The sequence below is a fragment of the Pipistrellus kuhlii genome, unplaced genomic scaffold (genome assembly GCF_014108245.1).
Source record: "Pipistrellus kuhlii isolate mPipKuh1 unplaced genomic scaffold, mPipKuh1.p scaffold_m20_p_1, whole genome shotgun sequence".
NCBI classification, from domain to species: domain Eukaryota; kingdom Metazoa; phylum Chordata; class Mammalia; order Chiroptera; family Vespertilionidae; genus Pipistrellus; species Pipistrellus kuhlii.
The window spans coordinates 12,855,040-12,876,601 of record NW_023425404.1 but is presented as its reverse complement, the minus strand read 5'-3'; the positions used below and the strand labels follow the sequence as shown (position 1 = coordinate 12,876,601).

At 44.9% G+C, this 21,562-nt stretch overlaps 1 protein-coding gene across 9 annotated transcripts in view; it reads right to left on the bottom strand.

Annotated features, from left to right (window-relative positions):
- The window catches only part of NUMB (NUMB endocytic adaptor protein), a 115,579-nt gene extending 113,986 nt beyond the window's left edge, over positions 1 to 1,593 (bottom strand). For 5 of the 9 annotated variants that reach the window (XM_036432086.2, XM_036432068.2, XM_036432102.2 and 2 more), the window contains exon 1: positions 1,474 to 1,592. The gene's annotated coding sequence lies outside the window, so the exon portion shown is untranslated. Of the gene's footprint in view, positions 1 to 1,473 lie in introns of all 9 variants that reach the window. The other 4 variants (XM_036432021.2, XM_036432042.2, XM_036432035.2 and 1 more) reach the window with 3 other exon arrangements.
- Between the last annotated feature and the right edge of the window lie 19,969 nt (positions 1,594 to 21,562).

The following is a 21,562-nucleotide window of genomic DNA, read 5'->3' as shown; positions in this document are numbered from 1 at the left end:
CCATGTCCCCATTTTCTAATAGTATTACTGTCATCCTAAAGACACATTTCTTTTCTAAAACCCTGGAATGCAAGCCATTTAACGCCTTGCTTTTGGGTCCCTTTCTCTGGTTCTTCGTGGCACCTTCGTGTGAGGAGGCTGAAGTTTCTCCTATGTCTGAAGTTCTCGGAGCTTATGCATGACCTCGCTGTTCATTTCTCGTATCTACCGGACTGCGGGTCTTAGCCCTCAGTCACACAAAACAAAAAAATCTGAAATAAAACTACAAATAATTTTTTAATCAATTGGCATCATTAGTTTTATAAACTACTTAATAAACGATTTACTTTGCTGTTAAGCCTCTATTGTAAGTGTATTTTAAATAAGATAAGCAAAAAGTTGCTCCGGAGGAGAGCCGCGGTCTGGGGCAAACTGGCCAGTTTGCACCAGACCACGGCTCTCCTCCCGGAGCAACTTTCTGGCTCGCTCCTACTCCGCCCTATCTATCTCCTTAGACTCCCTTCCCACCAGGAAATCACTTCTCCCCGCCCACCTGCCTGTCCTTTAGCCAGACTCCTAACTGAAAGAACTTCCACTCCCGGGCTGGACCTCTCACCCCCGTCTCAAACCCGAGTTTCTCGAGGATTTTTCTTCCCCTGGTGTCGCCCGGGATCCTCAGGCTCAGGCGTTCCCAGTTCAGTCTGGAGTCTCGCATCCCAGACCAGCGATGGGGGGGCAGGGAGCTCCGGTTCCGCCCCGAGCGGTTCAAGGTCTCCAGCGGACCGACCCTCCCAAGACCCGTAGGTCCCTAACTCCCCCGGAGTCCCTCCTCCCGACGCTCGGGAGGGTCCCCACCCCCCACCTCCCTGCCGTTCCGCAACGCCCTCGCCAGGACTCGGGTCGCTCCCTGTCATCACGGACCCCCGCCGCCCTCGGGCTCCCATCTCCTTCGAACCCGGGCCCCTCCCAGTTTCCCGACTTCTCCCCCCCCGCCCCCCCCAGCACTCCGGCCGCTCGCGGACTTCTGGGGTTCCTCTTCTCCCTCGAACCCAAACTGTCCCGGGTATTCCCGAACCACCCCGTCCTCGGACCGGGGTCATTACCGGTCACCACCCTGTCTGGGACCCCGGGGGCTCCCGTCTCCCCAGGGACCTAACACCCCCCCACCCACACACACACACACACACCGGCCGCGGTCCGTGTTCCCGACCCGAGCCAGCACCACGTCCCGCGGGACGTCCCGGCCTGACCTGCCAGGGACTGGCCCCAGCCTACCTGGCCGCCGCGGACTCCGCCGCCGCCGGGAGCCGGGCCATCCTCCCACCAGCCCGGTCAGCGCGAACTCGCCGCCGCCGCCGCCCCCGCCTCCGCCCTGGCCCCGGCCCGACCCGCAGCCCAGCGCCCCTTCCTCTGGCCTCCGCCTCCGGGGCGCCGCGCTCGAGTTCCCGCCCCGCGACGGCCCCCCGACTTCAGGCCGGCGTTCCCCGCACTCACCTGCCGCCGCCCCCAGCCAACTCCAGCGCCACTGCCTCTACCTCGACCGCCGCCAGCAGCCACCAAGCGCCACCACCTCCCCCATGACAACAGGCCCGCCCCGATTTATACTTCCTACCTCTCCATTGGATGGTGACGCAGAGGATCTCTGCTCTCATTGGCTTCGTTTAGTTGTCCTTCAAAGCTTCCTCACCGCCCCTTTTCCTGGACCCGGTCTTAGCTCCCGCCCGGACCTGGGGCGTGCTGGGCCAAGCTGCAGCTGTGATTGGCTGGTGGTTGGACAGTTCGAGGTGATGATAGGCTGGCCAAAGCGTCTGTTAAGTCAACGGGTAAGCGAGGTGACGGCCGCGGTTGGCGCAAGCACAGTTTGGTTGCGCAGTAGAAAGCCTTCAGGAAGGGGCCGGAGCTCGCGCCCGGGGTGACCCGGGAAGGGTTAACTCTTTTGTTGTAGAGTTTACTCCGTGAACTCCTCCCTGTCCCCGGCTGATCGCGGCGTGCCTCTTCGTAGGGTGGCACTGAGAAAACACCACCCTCAGAGGTTGTGTGGAAGAGGTGCTTCCCACTCCTTGGGAGAGAAAAAGCACTGCGAGGATAAATCTCTCCTCCTCTTGAGGTCCCAACGCGCCCAGTTTCTTTGAAGTTTTTCCCAGAAGTCTCCATGTTAAAAGGCAAAGCTCTGCGGTTTACTTAGCAGCAGTCAGTCCATGTCAGTCGCAGTTATAAACGTCGTTAATAAGAAGCCGCGTTGAAAGTTCTCCAGGTTCCAGATTCACCCCTGGCTGATTACTGCCAAGTGACCACGCAGCCATCAGCAAGTTGGTACTAAATGGGCCACATTTTACCCTTGTGATGCTCTCTCTGGAAATGAGAATTCCTCTCTTCCCAATTCCCTCCTCCTCACCCCCCAACTTGATTTTAATGTTCAGCAGTTCTTAAATAGCCCTACGAGATGTGTGTCAGATACTTAAAAAGCTTGCCTTTTTTTTTTTCTAAACCGCTCCTCTTCCTAGCAGTCTAAATTAGGACCATTGAATGAATTGCAGTTCTTTTCTCACATTGGCACAATGCACGAGAATAAATGATTGCATTTTTTATTCATTTGGGTACAAATCACAGTAGGCACTTTTGAGAAATCTGGTGTTGCTATAAAAATTCTTGTGCTCCCAGAAATATATGCGCCATTAGCTTTTCTTTTTCCTTCCACCCACTTTTCCTGCTCCTGAAAAACAAAATGCTGTCCTGATTACAGTTTCTAAAACAGATTTAAATGTACCTTCCTCACAACTCCACCTATAATACACAAACCCATGGGCCGTGACAAATTCATTCAGGGATGGATTAGGATGGATCCAGGAGGTTGTCCGCTTATAAGCATTACGTTATAGTTGGAAACTTGTGTGGGACCAAGAATCTGGACTTTTTGAAAATGTGTGTTGTTTGCCCCTTTATTCTTTCTGCTAACTCCTTGTCCCATATCCCTTCTATTTACTCCTGTCCTTTGCAGAGCAAGCTACAGGAGTCTACAATGGCATGATACATTATCTAGAAAAAATAATGTCCATTTTCTAGCCTATAAACTACATACCTCTATATCACCAACCTAAGCAAAAGTTATTCCTCCAGAAACTATACATTACAACAAGATGTCTTTTCCTAGTTATTTTTTGGAACTTTCCTCTCCCTTGTCTCATCCTCACCTTCCAATTTAGAAATAACATCCCCTTCAATTCGGTGACTCATAAAAAGCCTGTAAAGGAAAGTGGAAAAGCCAAAATAACTTCAGCCTTGCCTGAATCACTCAATTGAAGGAAAGATCAGACATTGGCCATGATAAGATGGAATCCAAGACATAAGGCAAGCTTCAACTAACATCCCATAACAAATGAAGTGCCATGCAAATGTAAAGATGCTCCAATGAGAGGGAGGTATCAGTATGTCCTGAACACAGTCTTTTAATATATTATCAGCAGCTCTCTTCTCTCTCGTCTTGACAATGTGTCCTACCTACCAATTTTAGAACAAGATGGAAGACAACACCCTGGTAGATAGGAAACAGTAACGTCACGGGAGGGCATGGTCATTATGATGGTATTTTGGGTAATAATGGCTCTTGCACATCCATAGTGACTAGGTGCCATAGAGAACATAGAATTAGGCCAGCCTCACTAAGAGGATTTGTCATCTAAGTTCAGGAGCTCAAAAATTACTATCTCAAAACTAGGAAAATGCTACAAAGGTCAGCTATTTTATGAACTAAAAAAAGAAAAAAGAAAAAAAAAGATGTTATAGCCATGACCAGTTTGCCTCAGTGGCCTGAAGACTAAAGGGTCCCAGGTTTGATTCCGGTCAGGAGCATGCGCCTTGGTTGCGGGCATGTCCCCAGTGGGTATAGGGGGCAGCTGATCGATGTTTCTCTCTCATCGATGTTTCTGACTTCCTATCCCTCTCCCTTCCTCTCTGTAAAAAATAAAAATAAAAATTTTTTTAAAGATGTTATAGATATGTTTTGCTTACACATGCACATACACTGTACCTCTCCCATTCCTTGTGAACATCAGTTAAGAAAAAGAAATATAAAATAAACATGTGCAATCCAGTAAGAAGAGATAAAGCCTTGAAGAAGGGAAGGTTTTAAAGGATATTCTTCGATCCAACAGAAAGCTATTGTGTTCTTAAAGCCCATGCAGTATACTGGAAAGGTGGTTGCTTATAACCCATGTCTTGAATTTGCATGCACAGTGTAACCTTATAACGTAACGACTCCATCCAACTTCTCTTTTCTTCCCTGTGTTATGTGTTTCTCCATCTCTCCCAAGGCCCCCCTCTCAGAAAGCCAGGACACTGGAGTCAGGGAGTCTGCAGCTTTGTGTTGTGTGGCCAGCTGTGGAGGTGGTGCAGATGGTATCTGTCCAGAGCCACTTGAGCAAGACCAGGATGGCAGGTATAGTAAAGGCAAAAACAGCCTTTATAAATCCTGCTTAAGTGGAAAATGAAGGACTAAGAATTGATGTCCCAATATCTAAGGAGTTGTATGGTTTGCCTTGGGCTTTAGTATATGCTGATGCTATTTTTTTGCTCTATTTTCTTTGCTATTCCTGCCTTCTTTTCATCATATCACTTTTCAAGGAAGTAGAATCCAAGTCTCCTTTCATTTCTATTTTAGTCCAGCGGAGCAATCTCGCTAGGAAAAAGCTCAATTTTTTGTTTATTTATTTTGTTTATATTTTTATCTCCCCCGGCCCTCCTCCACACACACACACACACACCCTGGATTTTACACACAATTTCAAAAGGATTAGAAGGACAACTAGTGAAGAAGAAACTCAGTCACTCAGTCAGATTGCAGAAAGGGCCAGAGCTGCCTGCTGCCAGCAGTTGGAGGCAAGCCAAGATGTTTGATAAGAGGTGGTTCCCTGAGCTAGAGTTAGGGATCCCTGAGTTAGGAGCCTGACAGGGATGAACAGGATTAGAGAGGAAGGAGAGGAGGCCCTGAGCGTTCGCGGGGAGGGAGAGAGAAAACTGAGAGATATGAGAAAGAGAGAAAGAAGACCAGCAATAAAGAGGGTAAATAAAGCTAAAAAAAATCAAGAGGCCAGAGTGCTGAGCCAGCTTAGAGTCTCACCCCACCCCCCTGGCCGTGGACTTTACTCCAGGTTGCACAATTATATCAGCCTCTGCCTCTGGTTGAAAGGAGAACCATGCCAGAACGCTCCCCTGTGGGACCATTGCTCTCCTGCTACCTGGAAATCCACCCTGAGTTCAAAGCCTGCTGTTCTGGCACCAGGGCAAAACTGACAAGGAAAGATACATTCATGCAGCCAGCCAACGAGTATATCTTCATTTGATTTCATAAAGGTGACCACTGGCGTGAAGCTCTGGGCGAACAAAGGGAATCTATCTGGAAGAAGATGTATTTACCATCCCAAATTGGGGACCTTCCAGCACAGGGAAGTGCCAAGCTGCTTTCCATGCTGGAACAAAGAGCAACGTGGTTTCAAAGTTCAAGGATGGGAAGAAGGAGGGGGGAAAAAAAAAAAAAAAGATTAATAGAAGAGAGTGTTCTTTCAGGCAGAATCATTTGCTTCCCAATTCTAAGGCTCGTGTGATTTTCAAACAGCACACCGTACCTTCTACTCATCTTGCATATTATAAGTAAGATGGCAAGGCTGCTTCTAAAATGGATGGGCTGCAGCTGCCTTTGTGCTACTGAGTGGAGCCCTTGGTTACTATCACCAGATCTATGGGTGGACCAGCCATTCTTTTGCAATAGGGAGTAGGTCACTCAAAGCACGTAGCATCATTTGAACTTTTGTCCATCCCTGTTTTACACACACACACACACACACACACACACACACACACACAGTTTCCTGGAAACATGGCTATCCTCCAAGGATTTCAGAAAACAGAATGCCTTCTAGAACGCATTTCCCAGTCACTTGAAATCCTACTAAAAAAGTAGATTTGAACTCAGACTCTTGACCCTAAATGTGTTCAAATCCAGGCTCTGCCATTTCCTAGCTGTGTGACTTTGGAAAAGTTGATTCATCTCCCTAAGCATTAAATTCTTCATCTGCAAAATGGGATGTTTTTAGTTCTCTTCTGCTGCATAATAAATTACCCCAAAGCTTTAAAAAAATACTTTTTTTTCTCCATTTCTGGAACAATTGGCCCAAGGCTTCCCTCGGTGCCGTGTCTGGTGGGTCTCTCCATGAGCATACTGAAACACAGCAGCTGACTTCATCAGAGCAGGCAAGCACGAGGGCCAGAGAAAGGGCCGGCAAGAGAAACACTGCTAGCAAGACAAAAGTCATAGTCTCATAATCTAATCACAGAAGTGACATCCCATCACTTTTGTCACATTCTATTAGTTAGAAACAAGTCATTAGATACACCCACACTCAGGGAGAGGGAATTATGCATGGCACAAGAATGTACATACTAGGAGGGAGAATAATCTTTGGAGCAGACTGCCTGATGATGATGATGATGGTGGTGGTGGTGGTAATAATAATAATAATACCTACTTATAGATTTTATTTTAAGATTAAGTGAAAGAAAATATTCAATTCAGGGCCTGGGCCTGGCATATATTATATAACTGGCATATATAATAACTATTATTATTTTTAAATATATATTTTATTGACTTTTTTACAGAGAGGAAGGGAGAGGAATAGAGTCAGAAACATCGATGGGCGAGAAACATCGATCAGCTGCCTCCTGCACGCCCGCTACTGTGATGTGCCTGCAACCAAGGTACATACCCTTGACCAGAATCGAACCTGGGACCTTTCAGTCCGCAGGCTGATGCTCTATCCACTGAGCCAAACCGGTTAAGGCTATTATTATTATTATTAATGTTATTATAGAGTAAATGATGACTGGTTTTCTCTCCTTTCTAGTTAATAGAAGGAAACTTTTTTATGAGAAGTAAATGAAATTGTCTACATAATTTAAGAAGGACCTAACACACAGTAAGTACTCAGTAGCCATCAGTGAACGTTATATGAGAATATGATTTCTGGTTGCCACTCCAAGCTACTGGAAGGATGGGTTAAGATTATGAAACTTTCCCAGGATGCTCTTACTTTCAAATATTTTGTCTCATTTATTCATGTGTACACTACACTTACCAGACCACAATTTCAGATTTAGGGTTCATAAAATATGAGCAACAAAGCCATGATCCCGTTTCATTTCCTGTCTGCCCTATACTAAGAAAAAAAAAAGCTTGTCACTGTGCAGTCTGAGTCATTCCTCAACTGAGGACAGAGAAAGAGGGATCTACCCATGAAGAGGAAGCAGCGGGAGAACCTGAGGAGATGAGTGTTGCAATTGGAAAGTTGAAAAAGGAGAGTTCGGTTTGCAACCTGAACGAGATCACTAAGAGGCTGGGGTGAGCCAACAGGGTGGGTTCTAGCTGGCTTCCTTGTAAGGGAGTAGGTTGTTGAGGGCTGGCCTGTGGCCAGAGAAAATGAGGAACTATAATCAAGGAAACCCCATTATTTTGGCTTTGAGTCATTTCTCAGAGATCATCCAAGATTACTATATGAGAAAGATTGGGGCGGGGGAGGGGGGGCTCCTAAAATGTGATTGATCTCAAATCAAAAACAGTCTAGGAAGACAAAGGTTCAAGAGCACAGTTCAGCTGAAACCAGTTTGGCTCAGTGGATGGAGCGTCGGCCTGCGGACTGAAGGGTCCGGTGCTCAATTCCGGTCAAGGGCACATCCCCAGTGGGGAGTGCAGGAGGCAGCTGATGGATGTTTCTCTCTCATCAATGTTTCTGACTCTCTGTCTCTCTCCCTTCCTCTCTGTAAGAAATCAATAACAAAAATATCTTTTTAAGTTTTTATAAAAAAAGAGAGAATGCACACTTCATCTTATCTCATCTTTTCAGACAAGGGATATCCAGATTATGTATTTCTCTCACCTCTCCCTTCCTTCCCCACCCCCCACCCCATGTTTGTACATGTTCTCTTCTCCAGTGTTCCACACAGAAAAACAACTATCCTTACAAGGAAATGACTTAGGATCCTTTAGACTAGAACTGTTTCTTGATCTAGAGTCATCTTCTTGAGTGTTTTCTGCTGTGGTGCTACACCCTTAGTGTTCAAGAAATACTCAGAGATGACGTCAGTTTACACCTCTGCCCCCAAATCGCGTCACCCGGGCAGGTGTGGTTCCAACAAGCCCGCTGGTTTTCTGCGATGCACCAGCCCTGACCCCTTCTTCTCCTGACACATTCCCAGACGTTACCAGATTTTTTCACAGAAAGATTCAAAGCAGAAGTTGAAAGGAACGTTGTGTGCGGTTAAGAGGGAGGTGTGTAGCAATATCGAGTTCCTCTTCTTGTGACTCTTGCCTCTTCTTTTAACTCTGTTTTCTCAGTGTTTGAGAAAGAGGAGCCTTGTGAGTCACAATCCCTCTCCGGAGCCAGAGGGGACATCTGTCTGTTCTCTGCAGCACGGCTGGTTTTAGATGGGAAAGAGGGGCTGAGGAGACAAGGACATGCCCCCAGGAAGTCTGCCTGCACAATAGGGATGGTGTGCCGTATTTATTTACTCAGCCTTTTCCTACAGGCGGCCAGGGCAGGGACCGTGTCATTTAGCCTCCAGGAAGTGTATTTAGTGGTAAGCTTTCTTTCTTTTCCTGTTAGTTTCCTGCAAAAGGACATCACTGTCTTCTCAGTGCAGCAGCTGATAAGAAGGATGTTGTTGCTCAAGTGGAGACAAACATATTTCCTGTCCCAGACTCAGCCACCCCAAGGGCACAGAGGGCTGGGCCTGGGTGTAGAAGAAGAAAACCTGATTTTCACGAGTACTTCACCGGCGTCGCCTTCCTCCCTGAAATACTTTCCTTAGGGGGGGGCACGAATGACATCTTCCGGCTGTGTAAAACTTCACGTGTTTCCAAGGCAGCGTCAGGCTGCACAGACGCAGTCAGGGGCACTGTATTGGCACAACCTAGGAGTTCCTTTGGGGGGTTCCGAGGAGGCGGCTCTGGGTTTAACATGCTCTGGGAAAATTATGCAAAATGAATAGGTTTCCACTCCTACTCATCCTGTTGCAGGCACAGGAATGGCACCAGCTGCCTGACCGGTGGGATCAGACCAAACCTCAGGACTTGGGTTCTAGCTAGGAAAGAGCTTGGGAGTGAGGAAGGCAATGGTAATGTGTGTTTGAGGTGGGGGAGCAGAGGGGAGAGGGAGAAGAGGGAAGGGAAAGGTGCAGGCTTGCTCCTGGGAGGGAGAGCGCACTGGGTCCTCATTCTAAGGGTTTAAGGGTGGAGGGAGACTTTAGGGGACGTGCCAGGGGAAGATCATCATCATCTTCTTCTTCTTCTTCTTCTTCTTCTTCTTCTTCTTCTTCTTCTTCTTCTTCTTTTAATATATTTTATTGATTTCTTACAAAGGAAGGGAGAGAGATAGAGAGCTAGAAACATCGATGAGAAAGAAAGATCGACCAGCTGCCTCTTGCAGACCCCCTACCGGGGATGTGCCTGCAACCAATGTATGTGCCCTTGACTGGAATCGAACCTGGGACCTTTCAGTCCGCAGACTGCAGACCGACGCTCTACCACGGAGCCAAACCGGTTTCGGCAAAGGGAAGATTTTAATAGAAATGTCAGCAGCTTTCCAGGGCTGTCCTTTCAGGGTCTAGGTCTCCACTGATTGGTCCAGGCCATGGCAGGGGGTCATTATTCAATGCAGCTGGTCCTGAGGGCAGCCATGAGGTCCCTGATGTGGTTCTGTTGCTTTTCTGGGCCTGGAGCTAAAAAACCCCTGAGGCCTAGATGTTATCTCCAGAGAGGAAAAGTCAGGGGGTTCAAACTGCATGACCAGCCATATGCTAGGGGAGAAAATGTCACCCTTGGGTCAAGGTCCCACGCTACAGTTGTCCTTTGCTAGGTACCAGGACTTTCCACCCTGATGACCTTCTGTGCCTAACTCATTGTCCTTGCTCTGCTCCTGTCTGTCTAACTGCCTGCCATAATTATATAGATCTCACCTTCAAAGTTACTACTGCAGGGGCGCCTCCTGACACCCCCTCTCCCAGACACCACTGGGCTGGGAATTCCTGTCATACAAACTGTGCTTCTATGTTAGATACACTCCTCACCCCCCACCCTGCCCACCACCCGCCCCATGTGTCAACTTGCTTATTGCCTATCCCTCCTACAGCAGGTCAGCATTGTGATACCAAGAACTACCTCTGTCCTGCTCACAGCTGCCGAGCATAGGGCCTGGCCTGCAGTAGTTCACTGAGTAATTCGTGAATGAGTGAGTCAGGAGTTGTCTCTAGGAGCAATCTTGCCATCCCACACCATCATTTATTTTGGGGTGGTGATCTTGGAGTTATATAAAAAAAAATGTGCTAATTATCATATAATGACCACTAGTGGTTATAGTAATTAGTAAGTAAAAGCACAGTGGTGAAGTATGACTAAATAAAGCCCTCCGCCAGGGTGTATGGGGCCATCCCTATACTCTGAACTTGGCATCCCACTGCCAATCTCTGTGGGACTCCCGTAGACAGGGTCATTCCTTTGGGGAAATTCTATTCAGTTACCCACACTGGGAACAGGGAAAGCTCAGTTTCCTCGGACTCAGTGAAACCATTCTAGTCTGAAAATTAAACTAAAAGCCTGGGCCAATGGTGGCCCTCAGGCTCTGAGACAGATTTCCCCATCAAGGGTCATCCCTCCTCCTGATTAAAAAAATAATAACAACAAAATAAAATGCAACTCTTTCAGGATGGATGATGGAAGCAAAGGCTTATCCTGCTAATTTCCTCCTCTCATTGGAGTTTAAAGTTCATGGCCTCAACCCCCCTTCTGGGAACAAGAGGGCAATCAGAGAGAAAATGAAAGATTATTCTTTCCTATCTCAGAAGCTCTTAGTCTGTGGCTTCCTCTTGTCTACTGAAAGGAGGTGAGGACTGAAGATAGAAATGGAGAAAGAATGTCAGAGGGCCGAAACCGGTTTGGCTCAATGGATAGAGTGTCAGCCTGCTGACTGAAAGGTCCCGGGTTTGATTCCAGTCAAGAGCATGTACCTTAGTTGCGGACACATCCCCAGTAGGGGGTGTGCAAGAGGCAGCTGATCGATGATTCTCTCTCATCGATGTTTCTAACTCTCTATCCTTCTCTCTTCCTCTCTTTAAAAAAATCAATAAAATATATTTAAAAAATAAAATTAAAAATTAAAAAAAAAAAAAAAAAAAGAATGTCAGAGGATACAGCCCTGAGATTGTGGGGGGAGGTTGAAGGCTGGCAAGACAAAGAATCTCTGGAGATTCTTCAATTCTCACATCCCAGACAGCCAGGACACAGCCCAGTTGCCAGGACATCAGGGAACCAGAAATGCAGTCAGTGGGAGGTGATGACAGCAAAGAAGCAGGCAGATCTGATACACAGGTCCCTGCACTACAAAGAACTGTGCCCTGTGGGAGCCTGCAAACGGCTTAATATTTGGTAGCGAAAAGGAGTGGGTGTTGAAGGTGAGGCCTTGAAGCATGAGATTCATACTCTATTTCCATCGTAGTCATCCATTTATGGGAGGACCCCAAGCAAAAAATGGATGTCAGAGATGTTGCTTCATCTGCTACCTATGGGATGGGTACATATTTGTGAGAGGCTTTGAAATCTCTAGATGAGAAGAATTCCAGGAAGAGCTATTATTATTCTGAGGGCTGATCATATCAGAGCCAGAGCATCACTGAAATCAGAAGCCACAGTATTTTCATCTTGGGTGGATCAGTCCCTGGAGATTTGTTTTCTACTAACCTCAGTGGAGAACAGAGTCATTGTTGAGGTCCAAAAGGAAGACAACCAGAAATACCATCAGTGGTTGGTAGAAATTTCCAACCAAGCTCCAACAATTTTCCTGTGCAGGCAGATCCTGGATCCTGGCCAAGTAAGAGTTGCCTAGAAGGATGTACAGGCTGTGATCTGATAACACCCTTCCCTCTGGGTCTCTTTCCCAAGCCCGCTTTCTGCTCTTTCTTTTTACGTGTGCGTAAGGCTCCTTAGAAACTTTGAGTCATCAAGGGACACTTGGAGATTCCAAAATGATTACCTCAACTGTGAATATCCATCTCTAACCACTTAACCTTTTTTTTTTTTTCTTTCTTTTTTAAGGAAATGGTTAGACCAGACAGACCCCTTGCCTTTTCATTTGGCAGATATGTGACCCTGGTATTCTCCTTCTCTATTCACTCCCTTGTAACCTGTACTGTAAACACACCTGTCCCACTCCCACCTCTGGTTTCTGTTCTGCAGACCCCCCATGGATATGTTAGTCATTGAGCACTTAAATGACAGTATATTTCCTTTCCTGGTCTCTTCAAGGCTAGTAGGCTGACTAGACTCATAACAGGACTTTAACCTAAGTTCACAACAAATGGTTACCTGTCCTGAATAATCTAAGTAACAGCCATCCATGGCATAATCCTCACAGAAATGATATTATATTTTTTGCTGTTGCACAAACTGGGCAAAGGTTGTCTAGCTGAGGCAGAATGAATCACTTGATAAAGCCAGAGCTGCTTGTAAACCAAGAAAAATCTTAAGAATGGACACGTGACATCTAGGCATGCTAGGGAGAGAGCTGAGCTAACTCTAGTATCACAAAGATCGTGGCTATGATCAGCATGGGCTATTCTCTCAAATCTCCAAATCCTGGGTCTTAAATGTCATTTAGGAACTTCCAGTAGAGATAAGCTTAGGGCTGATATTAAAAGCGAAACTACTTCAAAGTGCAGTTAATGAATGTATGGAACTCTTATCCAGGGAGGCAATATAATAAGAATACAGAAAAGATCAGAGCAAATTTGTGAGTTGCCGGGCCATACATGAATGAACTGGCCATTTTTCAACCCTGGTCCCACATCAGGATCCCAGGTCCCTCTCCTAGTTTGAGGAGTTCCGCTTAACTCGCTCCCTCAAGTGATTCTGATTCATAACCAGGTAGAAGAGCCACTACTTGAATATGTTTTTCTCCAAGGTAAGAGACTATAGGTTTGATGCAGCCCACTAATCCCTTTGGTCCTAATTGTCAAACTGTTTGGTTAGTGGACGACAACTCAGAAACAGGCATAGCTGGTATCCTGTGACATGGAACAAACTCCAGAGAAGCCACTAGACTCTGGATCCACCGACCACCTCTAGTCGTAACATAATCCTCTGACCCCTGGCTCATTGAGAACCTTCTCTGAGATCTGTGAGGCCTTCCCACCTCGGGATGACTCAGTTAGGCTCCTAACATTTTTAAATTTTATTATAGTATCTGGTATAGTGGAACAACCCTCCCAAGAAACCCTATCTACGGGTGATTCTTCTACCCTCTTAGGAACACAGTGTTTGACCGGTTCTTCGGAGGACATAGCTGACCTGAGTCCATGAACCACTGTACAAGGAGAGATGCCCACCTTCTCTTTTCCAATGGATGTATAAAGAGAAGGATAAAAATGAACTTCCAGAGGATGAGAACTATACCTTATTCACCTTTGGATACCTAATACCAGATACAGTACGTCGTGCATAGTATGTGTGTGGCTTTTTTGAATGAATGAATGCAGCTTGAATCTCAGTTCCACCGCTTCCTGTGTATCCTGTACAAAGTACAGAATCTTTCTGACCCTCTGTTTCCTCATAACTGGGAGAGTAACCAACCACCTTGCCTCATTTATATAGGATCAGAAATCACATGTTTTAAGAGGCATTAGGACTGTGGCTGGGGTAACGGTTGTGGTGATAGTACAGAGTTGTTAGCCTGAGAACCCGGGAACCAGAAGCTCCTAAAAACCAAACTGTATGGTAAAACTGACACCTAGTGGTGCAATCTTAGAACATGTACCTAACGTTGGGTCTATTGCTGATTTGAAACAAATTGGGGAATAACTAAGAACTAAAGAGTATCTATTTATGATAAATGAAATAAGCCAGTAAGAGAAAGGTAAGTACCATGTGGTCCCTCTCATATGTGGAATTTAATGAAAACAAAAACTGATCTAACAAGCAAAATAGAGACAGACTCATAAATAGAGAGCAGGCAGACAGCTCTGGTGTATGTGTGTGGAGAGTGGAGGGCGGTGGGAGGAGGGATTTAGCAAAAATGTAAAAAAAAAAAAAAGAGAGAGAGAGAGAAAGAACTCATGGACATGGACAACAGTGTGGTCATTGCGGGGGATGAAGGTGGAAGTGGGTATCGGGAAAATAAATGGTGATGGGAAAAATAAAATAAAAAATTTAAAAAGAGTACCTATTTTACACAAGTAACAGTTGTTTTCAATCCCGACTGCATATTAGAATGATGTCTGAAGCTTCTAAAATCAACTGATGTCTGTATTTCACCCTCAGAGATTCTGACTTAATTTGCAAAAGGTGTGGCACAGGCTGCAACATTTTTAAGAAAACAAGTTTAATATGCAGCCAGGTTAAGAACCACTGCAGTTGACCCATAAGACAATTATTTTTCTTCTCATGTTACAAATGATGAACATAAGACTCAAACTGATAAAGTAATGTGTAGAGTTACTTAGTTATTCGCAGCAGAAGGCAATCTGGACTTGAGTTTACCATCTTTCTACTACATCACAGTGCATGCACAGAGGCTTTCGGAGTTCTGGTGTGCTTCACTGTGGGAGACAGACCCAGAGGCTGGAGGGGACTCCAGGACTCTATGGGATGAAGCACTTCAAAGGAGTCTGCTGCTGATGGGATAGAATGGTCCAATGAACCCTCTCTAGACACCCTCTTCTCAGAGCTTTAACCTCTACTGCTCTGTCCATGGGTCAGTGAGCAATATGAAGTTCTTTGACTCAGAACTGAATAACTACAAGATAGATTTAGCCCCAGCTGGTGTGGCTCAGTGGTTGAGAGTCGGCCTATGAACCAGGAGGTCTCTGGTTTGATTCACGGGCCAGGCACATGCCAGGGTTGTGGGCTCAATCCCCAGTGGGTGCTGTGCAGGAGGCAGCTGATCAATGATTCTCTCATCATCGATGTTTCTATCTCTTTCTCCCTCTTCCTCCATCTCTGAAATCAATTATATATGTATATATATATGATAAAAAAAATTTAAAATATATTTTATTGATTTTACACAGATAGGAATTGAGAGGGACAGAGAGTTAGAAACGTCGATGAGAGAGAAACATTGACCAGCTGCCTCTTGCACACCCCCCACTGGGGATGTGCCCGCAACCAGGGTACATGCCCTTGACCGGAATCGAACCCGGGATCTTTCAGTCCGCAGGCCGACGCTCTATCCACTGAGCCAAACCGGTCCCGGCTATATGATAAATTTAAAACTTGTTTTCCTTTTCTGAAATCATGGATATGTGAGGGAATTAAAACAGATTAAGTGAATCATCCATTATGGAGTTCCAGAAAAGAGCTGCCTACACTGCTCCTGCACACTTACGTTTTTTGCCAAAACCGGTTGAGGTGATAGGTATGAGCCAGTAAAGGAAAATGAATGTGTTTAAATTCTAACATCTGAGACTGTGCCCTGAAGTGGCCTCCCACAGAGGTCCTCAGAGGACAGGTGATCTTGAAAGGCGTGAGAAGCACAAATCTCTTCCAAACCCATCCTGTACAAACTTCCAGCTCAGCCCGGACATGGGAAGTGAATGGGGCCTCACGGGGTCAGTGAGGAAGGCTGCAGCATCTTATGGAGAGGGATGGGATCCAGACCTCTGCTTGGCTTAATTACTTGCTATGATGATTTCCCTGAATTTTATGAGGAATGATTCAATTAGTGCTGAGCAGCAAATGAGAGCAGGCTGAGGGGGCCAAGGTTCAGCCAAGCGGGCAATATGCTAGAAATTCACCATCTGGAAAACCTACATCAGGGAGTCACAAACTGCCAGTCCAAGTTTGGGCCACACACAGTGTTGGCTTACAGGGTTTTGTTATTTTAAAATTAATCTCCAATATTTAACATTGGAGAGATTTTTAAAGATCTGCATTTTTTTTTTTTAATGAGCTATAGTGTAGAGATTCTTGGCTGACCTAGTCCTTCCTGTACCCGTGGAGCCTAGAATAGTGCCTGTGTTAATTACTATTCAATAATGTTATTCAAAAACAATCATATGAAGTAGGAATTATTTTCTTCATTTTACAGTGAATAAAAGAAATCTGAGAATTTAAGTAATTTAAGTATGGTCACACAATTGATAAGTAACAGAATATTTGGATTTAGGTGTATTTGACTTCCAAACCCGTGTTCTGTCCACCACACACACCACACTGCCTCGTGCCCTACACATAGTCATGAAAGGCTTTCAATGTAGACTTTTAAAAATCAGATTTTCTGCCGAAACCGGTTTGGCTCAGTGGTAGAGCGTCGGTCTGTGGACTAAAAGGTCCCGGGTTCGATTCCGGTCAGGGGCATGTACATAAGTTGCAGGCACATCCCCAGTAGGGGGTGTGCAAGAGGCAGCTGGTCGATGTTTCTCTCTCATCGATGTTTCTAGCTCTCTATCTCTTTCCCTTCCTCTCTGTAAAAATCAATAAAATATATATTTTTTTAAAAGCAATAACTAATGCCAAAATAAAATGTCAATTATTTAAATAAATAAATAAATAAATAAATAAAAATAAATAAATAAAAATCAGATTTACTGAGATATAGTTAACATACTATACAATTCACCCATTTAATATGTAAAATGCAGGGTGTTTTGTACATCCACAGGGTTGTACCACCACCACCACCATCTAATTTTAGAACATATTTATTCCCCCTAAGAAACCTCATTACCAGTCAATTCCTATTCTCCTTCTCTCCAGTCCTTCCAGCCCCAAGCAACCACTAATCTACTTTCTGTCTCTATAATTTTGTCTATTCTGGACATTTTATATAAATGAAATCATACATAATGTAGTCTTTTGTAACTGGCTTTCTTCACTTAGCATAATGTTGTCCAGGTTCAACCGTGTTGTAGCATGTGTCAGTACTTCATTTCTTTTTTAAAAAATGTATTTTATTGATTTTTTTACAGAGATGAAGGAAGAGGGACAGAGAGTTAGAAACATTAATGAGAGAGAAACATCAATCAGCTGCTTCCTGCATACCCCTCACTGAGGATGTGTCCACAACCAAGGTACATGCCCTTGACCAGAATCAAACTTGGGACCCTTCAGTCCACAGGTTGACACACTACCCACTGAGCCAAACCGGTTTCAGCAGTACTTCATTTCTTTTCTTTTCTTTTCTTTTTTCTTTTCTTTTCTTTTCCTTTCTTTTCTTTCTTTTCTTTCTTTCTTTTTTAAAAAAAATATATTTTATTGATTTTTTACAGAGAGGAAGGGAGAGAGATAGAGAGCTAGAAACATCAATGAGAGAGAAACATCGACCAGCTGCCTCCTGCACAACCCCTACCGGGGATGTGCCCGCAACCAAGGTACATGCCCTTGACTGGAATCGAACCCGGACCTTTCAGTCCACAGACCGATGCTCTATCCACTGAGCCAAACCGGTTTTGGCAGTATTTCATTTCTTATTGACAAAAAGTATTTCATTGGATGGATATACCAAATTTTATCTATCCATCCATCAGTTGATGAAAATTTGGGTTGCTTCCACTTCCTGGCTATTATGAATAATGCTGCTATGATATCAATTTAGATTTTTTTTACATCATTTCAAAAATTAGTCAATTTTTTTGTGTTAAAAGCAATGTTAAGTGTATACATAAAAAAAAAACGACCATCATTTATAAAAATTCAGCTGGGCACTTCATTAAAAAAAAAATAGTTGGAGTCTCAAAAAAGGCAGTGTCTAGCTCAGCCTTGACTTCTGAGAGGCTCTGATGCTGCCTCCAGTGAACAAGCCCATTTTATCCAACTAGACAACAAACTCCTAAAAGTCAGTGGAACGACAGGGAACAACCAGTTGCTATGATGTGCACTGACCACCAGGGGGCATACGCTCAATGCAGGAGCTGTGCCCTGGTGCTCAAAGGGGGAGCACTGCTCAGCCAGAAGCTAGCTTCTGGCTGGCAGCACAGCGGCGGTGGTGGGAGCCTCTCCCTCCTCCACAGCAGCACTAAGGATGTCCAACTAATGGGGAGCAGGCCTAAGCCATTAGTCAGACATTCCCCAAGGGCTTCCGGGCTGCCAGAGGGATGTCTGACTGCCAGCTTAGGCCCAATCACCTGGGGAGTGGGCCTAAGCCATCAGTCAGACATCCCCCAAGGGGTCCCAGACTACAAGAGGGTGCAGGCCAGGCTGAGAGACCGCTCCCCCCAAGTGCACAAATTTTTGTGCACCAGGCCTCTAGTTAAAAAATAAAATGTTTTAAAAATGGTGGGGTAGTTGAGAGGATTATTAGTGAGGACCAAGAGGAGGTTGTGATAGGGGAGAGAATAAATTCTAACACAGATGCTTTTCTTCTGACCCACACCCCACCACTTAGTTGTTAGTCTGGTCAGAAAGAATTCTGTTGATGTAGTGGTTCACTAATGATGCTAACTCAGATGAAGTATGTCAACCAGTAAAGACATGAATCCCAGCTGAAAATGAAAATGTACTTTAAGTCTTGACCAAGAGGTCAGTACGGTGTTTCTCCCACATGCTGGGCCAAACAGAAGCTTACAGTGAAGTTGATGGATATCTGTGGCAGAAGAAAGAAAGATGAAAAGAGGAGAAATAAAGAGGAGACAACTGAGACATTCTTTGTGAGAAGAGAATTTCCTACAAATGCTTTAGTCAGGAAAGACAGGCAAGGCCTTTTATAAAGGATTGTGGACCTCCTGGGGTATTTTGTCATTATCAGATTTTGTTAACATGAATGGATTAGGTAAGGATAATGGATGTCCAGCTTCTCCATTGCTAAGTCACAACTGATCCAATTTGGAAACTGGAGAGAAAGGGAAAGTGTCATGGACCTCTGCCACGCTCATTCTTTCCTCCAGCCTTTTTCTCCTGTCCTTCCCCTCACCTGGAAGGTCTTTGCTTCTCCTCTCTGCCTACCTAAGCCTTGTGCAATCTCTGAGATCCAAGCAAGTTCTGTGCCTCCACCTCTACGCCAGTACTCAAACGCCCCCTTCACAGGGACTCCCACAGCACATCTTCTGTGAGCCACACAATTCCTACTAGATGGAGCATATTGTCTTTGAAAGGTTCTTATATGTGTGTCTTAGAAAACCTCTTGTAAACTCCTCAAAGACAAGGGCTATTTCTTCTGTGCCTGCTATTTTTCTCACAGTGCTGACATCCTAAAAGACCATCTGTTTGGCCTTGCTGACTGACTGGAGGGTTCAGTTCTGCTTACTTGTTCTTGTCAGCAATGCAGAGTGGACAATAAAGTCCATTCACATTGAAATGACAAAGTCAAAGACAGAGGGGCCGAGAAAGTACTCATACAGAATTACTTATTGTCTCAAAGGACTTGTGGTAGCCAGATCCCAGAAGACTCAGGTTTGATAGATGTGGGAATAACTTTGAAATATGTGATAGTGCTTTTGAGATTACTATTTCACTTGGGTGGGAGGTATAAACTAATAAATAAAAATATGGGTTACAGGCCTAATCTGTTTGGCTCAGTGGATAGAGCGTAGGCCTGCAGACTCAAGGGTCCCAGGTTCAATTCTGGTCAAGGGCACATCCCCAGTAGCGGGTGTGCAGGAGGCAGCTGATTATATCAATGTTTCTCTCTCCCTTTCCCTTCCTCTCTGTAAAAAATTAATAAAATATATTTTAAAAAACTGAAATGATTAAAAATATATATATGGATTACATGAGCCAGAAAAAGGGAAGGTTTTCTGTTATATAATTAACTGATATCCCACAATGTTCTTTCCTGCCACAGTGTTTCGCAGCAAGGGTTCAGGAATATGGAGAAGGGGCTGCAACATAAATGAAGAGACTAGACAGGAACTATATTTGAAATTGAAAGGCATGGGGAAAAGCCAGGCAGATCACTTCCTTTAGTGGAGAAGCTCCCAGAATTTTCTGTCCCTTTTGCTTTTATTTCCTAGAACATACTTTTTCTCTTTAGCAAAGCAAACAGACATATCAAAGGTAAAGTTTGGTAAACAGTAAAAGGTTATCAGGTCAGGGGAACTGCCTTTGGCCACCATTGTCTCGACAGAACAATCAAGGCATAGCCTCTAGCCCTTGGTCTGAAAAGCCCTACAAGCTAAAAGCCCAAGGTCCATCAGCCTTCTGAAGGACTTCTTGCATAATTATGACCTGCTGGTCTTAGCTTCCAGCACTTTCCCAATCATGTTCCATAGTTGGTTGTTGTTTTTTAATATTTTATTGATTTTTCACAGAGAGTAAGGGAGAGGGATAGATAGCTAGAAACATTGGTGAGAGAGAATCATCAATCAGTTGCCTCTTGCACACCCCCCCACTGGGGATGTGCCTGCAACCAAGGTACATGCCCTTGACTGGAATCGAACCTGGGACCCTTCAGTCCGCAGGCTGATGCTCTATCCACTGAGCCAAACCGGTCTCGCATGTTCCATAGATAGTAGGAGTTCAGAATATTGCTTTTCATACTTTTGATGTTAACAGTGCTACTGAAAGAAAGGATGTGATTAGGGGAAGAGAAAGGGAAAAATTCATATTGCCTTATTTTAATCATTGGATGCCCCAAAGCTTTATAGCACATGTGTCAAACACAAGGCCCGTGGGCCAAATCCGTCCCGCCAGGCCTTGCAATGTGGCCCACACCGCGCTGTCATCACTGCACTCCACTGCGTTTCCATCACAATGACAGTTTATGACTGTTCAGTAAACCATTCGGCCCGCGATTTAGGCTGGATTTTAGATTTTGGCCCCTTCTCTGATTGAGTTCGACACCCCTACTTTATAGGATGTAAACAACAATCAATATTTAGGAAAGAAAGCTGGATTCACACTACTTTGAATTTTGGGACTTTCCTCTTCTGTGGCAATTTTTGGAATATCATGTGCTCTTACACTGTAAGACTTATAGAGTCCCATTTTACGACACAGACATAGTTTCCAACTTTTCATGATGCTTAAATCACTTAAGCATTCAGTACATTGAGGCTCATGAGAATTGCTAATTGTCCTTGTGAAACTGCAGCAATGCTTTGCAAGGATCTAAAAGTATCCACATCCACCCACACAGCAGAGTGGGAAATGACTGTGCTGGCTTGTCCAGTGCTTGTGATAATCAAATGACATGGCTTCCTCATTCCCCATGAGCTACATTTAAAGAACCTGCTCCAGAATAAGACTAGACATGTGGGGAAAAAATTAAATTAAATTTTAAAAATCACCTATTTCTTTCCTAGAAAAAAGATAGGATTATAGTTTGGGTTTCAGAAAGCTCTTTATATAGCTACTCTAGTAAAACTTGAAGTTCTAACCTATATTCAATATGACTTTTCTAGGATATGGAAAAATATGCTCTATCTCTCTATATAAAAGGCTAGCCCAAGCTGGCTTGGCTCAGTGGATAAAGCATCAGTCTGCGGACTAAAGGGTCCTAGGTTCGATTCCAGCCAAGGGCACATGCCTGGGTTGTGGGCTCGATCCCCAGTAGGGGGCATGCAGGAGGCAGTATATCAATGATTTTCTCTCATCATTGATGTTTCTATTTCT